Here is a 6,495-nt window from a genome sequence, read left to right as displayed (position 1 = left end):
TGAGAATCTCTTTTCCCTAAACTCTTGAAAGAGAACTTCTCCCCACCCTCCACCCCCAGTTTTCAGGAGCAGTTATCTTGAAAGCCTTTTGCAGACATTTATTACTCTTTGTCACACTCCTATGAGATGGCTAAAGTCTGTTATCCCCATTTTATTGCCAAGGAAGCTGAGATAGTGAGAAGTTGAGTGGTTTGCCGAAGGCCACGCACTGAGTCAGGGGCAAACTCAAAACTCCGTGTTCCTGGCTGCCTCACCAACCTCGGCTGCCTCACCTCTATTTGAATTGCCTTGAAAATAGNAGTCAGTTAAGCATCCGACTTAAGCTCAGGTCATGATCTCATGGTTGGTGAGTTGGAGACTCTTTTGAGCCCCTTTCCAGCTCCTTTCCAGCCCCTTTCGAGCCCTGTGTGGGGCTCAGTGCTGACAGCTCAGAGCCTGGACCCTGCTTTGGATTCTGAGTCTCCCCCTCTCTCTGCCCCTCCCCGTCTTGTGCTCGCTCGCTCTCTCTGTCTTTCTCTCTCTCACTCTTTTAATAATAAATAAATAAACTTTTAAAAAAAAGTCAGGGGGCGCCTGGGTGACTCAGTTGGTTNTCTCTCTCTCTCCTAGAAATAAATAAAAAGAAAAAGAAAAAGAAAAAGAAAATAGGCTTTCATGAATTCTGATGAGTAGATTGAAGCTCTGCTCACTTTATTTGTTAATGGTGACTTGGTAACTGCATATACCTAATGTTATTCATTGCCTACAGACAAAAACCATTCATTTACTAGATGCGCCAGGCCTAAAAGGGACTATCTCCTTCATTTACACTGATTATCATAAAACACTTCCCTATGACTGTATGAGAGTACATTAATACCAGACACCAAAGTAAGAAATATGAATTGTCCTTTTGGTCTCTAAGAGAATGAATTTCTCCATTTCACACAAACTCCTTATCATGGTTTCTATCACACAACATCTCACTTTCCATCCAGGTAGGCCACCTTCAGCCACCTAAGTGCTTCTGAGAGTGAATCACCCACTGGTTACAGAAACACTCCTGAATTCCAGTCTCTCTGACATCCTCTTCATNTTCAACATCTCCTATCATCTTCAAGGTTTATTTTAAGCATCACCGTCCTAATAGGTCACTCCCTAGTTCCCCACCAACCCTGGGGCCTGTTCCTTTGAAGTCCTTATCGGACATCATCTTCTGTCATGATTTAGCTTACTTACTAGCCTTATGCCCTGAACGTGTAGATTATAAACTACTTACAGGCATAGAAGGTTTTATTCATCTTTGCACATGGTCTGAGATGGAAACTCAGGTGAGTTTCCTCACTGAGATGGAACTCACCTCACAGAGTTTGGAACCGCTTACTACAGGGCTGGGCAAACTTTTTCTGTAAAAGACAGATTAGGAAACATTTTACATTTTGCCAGCTCTGAACAGTCGCTGTTGATTCTTCTTTGCTTTGTTACAACCCTTTAAAAACATAAAAACAGGGGTGCTTGGGTGGCTCAATAGGTTAAGTATCTGACTTTGGCTCAGGTCGTGATCTTGTGGTTTATGAGCTCAAGCCCTGCATAGGGCTCTGTGCTGACAGCTAAGAGCCTGGAGCTTGTTTCAGATTCTGTGTCTCCCTCTCTCTCTGCTCCTCCTCTGTTCACACTGCCTAAATAAATAAACATTTAAAAAATTGTTTAAAATAAATAAAATAAAAACGCAACAACATCCTTAGCTCCCAGGTGAGCTGGGGGCTGATTGGCCCTCAGGCCATAATTTGCTTGACCCTGTCTTAGTAAATATTTCTTGCATTGTCATCAATGGTCTTAAATCATGTTGGAAATTGCTTATTTTTCTTTATGGACATTTTTGCATAAGTGATCATTTTTCCTGGTGAGAAAATGACAATATTTGTAAGGGAAAACCCTTTCTAACATTTTTCTAATATTGTGAAAGACCAATCGTGCACATAGCCCCAGTACATTTTTATATGCTGAACTCTTTGTACTTTTAAGTGAAATTGCATTCTACGGTATCTATATTTATGTTATTTTAAAAGTCCAAACAGTCACAACCTGGGCAGCATTTATGTATGTGGGAGCATGAACTTGCAAAATCCATGCGTACATCTTTTTGCGTCATTAAAGGGCCAAATTCCATCACCTTTACAGAAATTCTGCCAGAGCTATTGAGGCCTCACAGCTTTTTTAGAAAGCAGGATAATAAAACTAGCTCTGAAACACTGATAGGATTGTTTTTTTAAGGTGTTGCAAAACGTTTCATTTGTCCTGTCAATGATTGCTCTGAAGTAGGATCTTGGACAAGTTAATATTTATAATGCCTGAAACTCTAGAAAGGACAAAGAAATGGTCCCTTTCAAGTCTCCCTGACCTGGGTTACTGTTTAGTGCTCACATGATACCACCCTCACCACCTCCCTGGCCCCAGGAATACTGCAAAGTAATAAGCATTAATTGTTTAGTCATTTCCTGCGTCACGTTTGTCAGACATCATAGTCTTCCCCTATTAACATATCTAACCAAGTTACAGTTCAAACAGCCGGTTTCCATACCAGCAGCTGTTTGGTTTAATATCTTTTCAGCAAAGGTGCCATAGGGAGCCTTTCAAAAACCCTCATGTTAATACTTCAGCCTGTTTTCCTGAGGAGATTCAGCTGAGAATAGTGTCCTGGTAATTTGCCACAGAGCGTGAGTCGTGAAACTTTCACATATGAAATTCTCTTAAAGATGTCACATTTGAAAACCCTTGAACTTCAGTGAAATGAAACTGTGTGTTGGAGGGCATGTCATGATTTTACTGGTGTGCTGGAGTTAGTCTGTCCTGGGAGACGGCGTACACACTGTAATGGATGCTTGTTCAGCCTGTATGAAAGAGGGTCTGCAGACGTGTAATAGTCCCAGCTTCGAACACACCATCAGGAAGCCTGTTGACTTCTCCCTTTCGACAGCGAAGCCATAATGTTTCAAATACAGCTCTGTTAGCTGAGTGACCAATTAAGGAAGCAGAAAACAGCAAGAAGAAAGGTACAACATTGTCTTATAAAACTAGTCTTCAAAATTAGAGCTCTTTAACACATAATAAAAATACATGGGCTAAAGCAATAGAGAATTTTGTTAAAAATAGGCTTGTCCTCTAAAAGTGAAGCTGATCTATGGGAAGTCATAGTAGGCTTTCATGCTAGAAATAGCCATCATTAAAAATATATATATCATTTGATATTTGCTTATATTTTACTTAGTTTATTTTAGAAAATAACATTTGCTAATATTTAAGATGGCTTTTGAAGATGGAAAATACAATAAGCAGAAATTGGGCTGACTTAATTGTATTCTCTAAAGTTTGAACTACCCTGGTGAATCACTATTTCCTATTCTACTGTTGGTGTTCTGCTATGTTTGTTTCATATGTTTTGGAAGTAGGTGAGAAGAAACAGTAGAAAATACATTGTATCTTTGGTTTTTAACTCTTAACCTGGATGTGTCTGTATTCAGAGGCTATTAGGTTGAGTTTTAGGAAATTGCCACTTACTTAAGTAAAAAATTATCAAATATTGGCAATATCATAAGTGGCTGCTGGCTACCTTCTCAGCGTTTCTCCTTTGTTATCCCAATGATGCTGTCTTTGACTTGTCAATTGGCAATGTCTAAATGAACAGTTACAGGATAAAAATGTATTCTTACAAAATAGACAGGATAATAGGTAATGATAGATAATAGAGAAAAGATGAAAACAGAAAATTATAGATAATTTTATTAAATTATTACAGAGATTTTAAATAGAATTTAATTCTATTAAACAATACATAGATGCCAGATAGATAGATAATAACACGTGATAGAATACAGAAGCATATTTTATCCCTGCCAGTCTTCTGGAAGAAACAATAGAAAACTTCCTCTTTTGTAAAGTAAGCAAGCATTCTTGTCCCCCAAGTCAGGGGTTTAGAGTCTTCCATTTATTTTCTTTATGATCTGATCATGATGATAATAGCAGTTAACATTCATTGAATACCTACTAAGCGCTAGTGTTGGTAATAAGATATTTCCATTTTCTCATTTCTTTCTCAAAACAACTCTAGGAGGTAAGTATTAGTATTCCAATTCCTGTTTTACACATGAAACTTTGGGGAGAGCAAGAGGGGCTTATGTTTTATTTGATTAAGGGGAGGGAAGACTGGAGAGATGGAGAAGGCAGGAGTCGACCTGCTATCTGTCAAATAAATATAGTCTTGGTGTCAAAATCTGGGAATCTCTGTTGATGTGGTTTGATAGCAAATCATACTTCTGCTCCTCGAATTTGAACTTTAAAATCTTATTTTGTGCTATGGCGATATGACCTCAGAACTTAACTAACCTCTCAGTATATCATTATCCTTCTCTATAAAATAACACAAAATTATCTACTTCATAGAGGCATTGAGGTTTCCACTGGCATTTGACATCTTCAGTTAAAGATGAATACAAAGTAGTATAACCTATTCTGAAACTGGAAAGAACCACTCTTCGGTTACTCTGCTTTCATAATAATTGCTATTTCTCATTTGTTAGTTTGTAGCAACAGATGGCCAAGAAAAAAAAAAAACTAGGATCCATAGAAAACATTCTGATAGATATATTTTATAGATTTGTGGTTTCTTTTCCTAAACCATACTGTTCTACAAAAAAATCCAACAATCTTTTCAATATAAAATGCATTTTTGAGAGTATAGAGAATTTTAGTAATTTACATCCCCTGTACATCCTCCACATTGTATATTACAAAGAACAGGAAAGAAAAACAGACGGAACTATTGCTACTTTCCAAAGAGCATATGTTTATGAGAACCTTGCTACAAAACCTAATCAGCCACACGAAAATGATGTATTTTTCTGAAGATTACACATGAATCAACAGCATAACTAGACAATGTTGTTTTAATTCTCCAGGTTGCAGAATTATCCAAAGAAAAGAGAGCTGATTTTTTAAATGATAGCTAAAGACATCTTTGAAGACAGTTGAATCTGGGTTGGCAAGGCAAAAAGTCAAACGGCAGATCAAAACAAGAGAAGAAAACTGACTAAAATAAAAGTGATGATATGTTCATGTAATTTAAACATTCAAGTCTGTGTAAATGAATTAAAAATTTTCTCTGAAAGTTTCTGGTAATTTCTCATCAGTGGTTAGATAGACCAAATACTTTAAAACAATCTGTAGAGGTTGAGTTAAGGTCCTAGTTCTTAAAACATGATTAGCAAGGCAGATGGTGATAAAAAAATTATCACTAAATAATGATTACAGACACAGCTAAATCAAGCTGCCCAGTTGGTAGTGCCCATCCTTTGCCTGCTTCAAATGGCTCAATCCCACCTCCCAAACACAACCATTGTCCTATCATTTCACACTTCTTTTTTTTTTTCCAACAGGGAATGAAGTTATTTATATATAGTACGGTTGTTAGAAAGGAACATCAGAGGAGAGAAACTCTACGGAGATGGGACACAGGGACAAAGACCTGTTCCTAAAATTCCACATCCACTTGCATTATTCACATATGCAACTTGACTCTAATTTAGAGAAGCACTTTTCATGAAAACATTATATTACCAAGATTTAAGCACTTGGTTTTTTTTTCCAAATTAGCCAACTCACTTTCCTTCAGATTAGCTAGTTTACAAAGGAATATAATTGATTAGTGAAAAAGCAGATTTGACTAATGACTGAGCTCTGGAATAGGCTTCTGGGTATCAAGAAGCATTAACTCATACAAATAAGTTGGAACAATAACTCAGGCTGGGAAAAGAACAGAGATGAAACAAGCAGTTGCCCAGGGCAGTGAATTAGCAAGGGCAGCACACTCTCCCAAGTGGCTTCCCTGGGAGCAAATACAGCCTTTGAATTTGGATATTGCCCACTTTGCTGGAGGTAGGAGAATCTATAAATAGGGTACTCACTGGAGAAGTGAAGCAGCCACTCCACTGGGTTCAGTGGGTGGATGGCAATGAATGTTTTAAAAGTGAATATTCAGAGTTCAGGGTGCACTTCAATGCTTTCACTTGTGTGACCCATGGGAGTGCACTGCACTGGCTACAAGCCAAGCCTGCCTTCCGCTCCTGCCCGCCAGCCCCACGCAGGATGCTGAGTATGAACCACACAGCAATCACCAGGTAGCAAAGAATGTCTTTGCTCCTGGCTTCTAGAAAGCTTAGAGTTTGCTTTTTGTTTTTTGGTTGATTGCTTGGTTGGTTGATTGGTTGGTTGTTAGGTTTCATTCTTTTTCTTTTTTTCCCGTACTTCTGGCAACTGAGTTAGGCTCTTGGGTATGTACGTCTGGCAGTTCATCACATTTCCTTACCCATGGTTTGTTTTCTTTTTTTTTCTTTCTCCATACTCACTCCATTTTATCTTATTCTTGGACAGAGCATATATTTGTATAACCTGCTTCAGATGCCGCTGTGGAAAGCAGCAAACAGCCAAACACATAAGATAGAATATAGAAAGAATGTTAAT

The 6,495-nt window shown here is 38.2% G+C and overlaps 1 long non-coding RNA gene across 1 annotated transcript; it reads left to right on the top strand.

Moving 5' to 3' along the window:
- The first annotated feature begins 2,543 nt into the window (after positions 1-2,543).
- On the top strand, positions 2,544-5,143 carry LOC144231307 (uncharacterized). The gene is made up of 2 exons (XR_013335040.1): positions 2,544-3,032; positions 4,935-5,143. It is a non-coding gene; the product is annotated as an uncharacterized LOC144231307 (long non-coding RNA).
- The last annotated feature ends 1,352 nt before the right edge of the window (positions 5,144-6,495 follow it).

The sequence above is a fragment of the Crocuta crocuta genome, unplaced genomic scaffold, assembly GCF_008692635.1.
Source record: "Crocuta crocuta isolate KB4526 unplaced genomic scaffold, BGI_CrCroc_1.0 scaffold184, whole genome shotgun sequence".
Taxonomy (NCBI): Eukaryota; Metazoa; Chordata; class Mammalia; order Carnivora; family Hyaenidae; genus Crocuta; species Crocuta crocuta.
The sequence above is the reverse complement of the archived record's forward strand: the minus strand, read 5'-3'. Positions and strand labels throughout refer to the sequence as shown.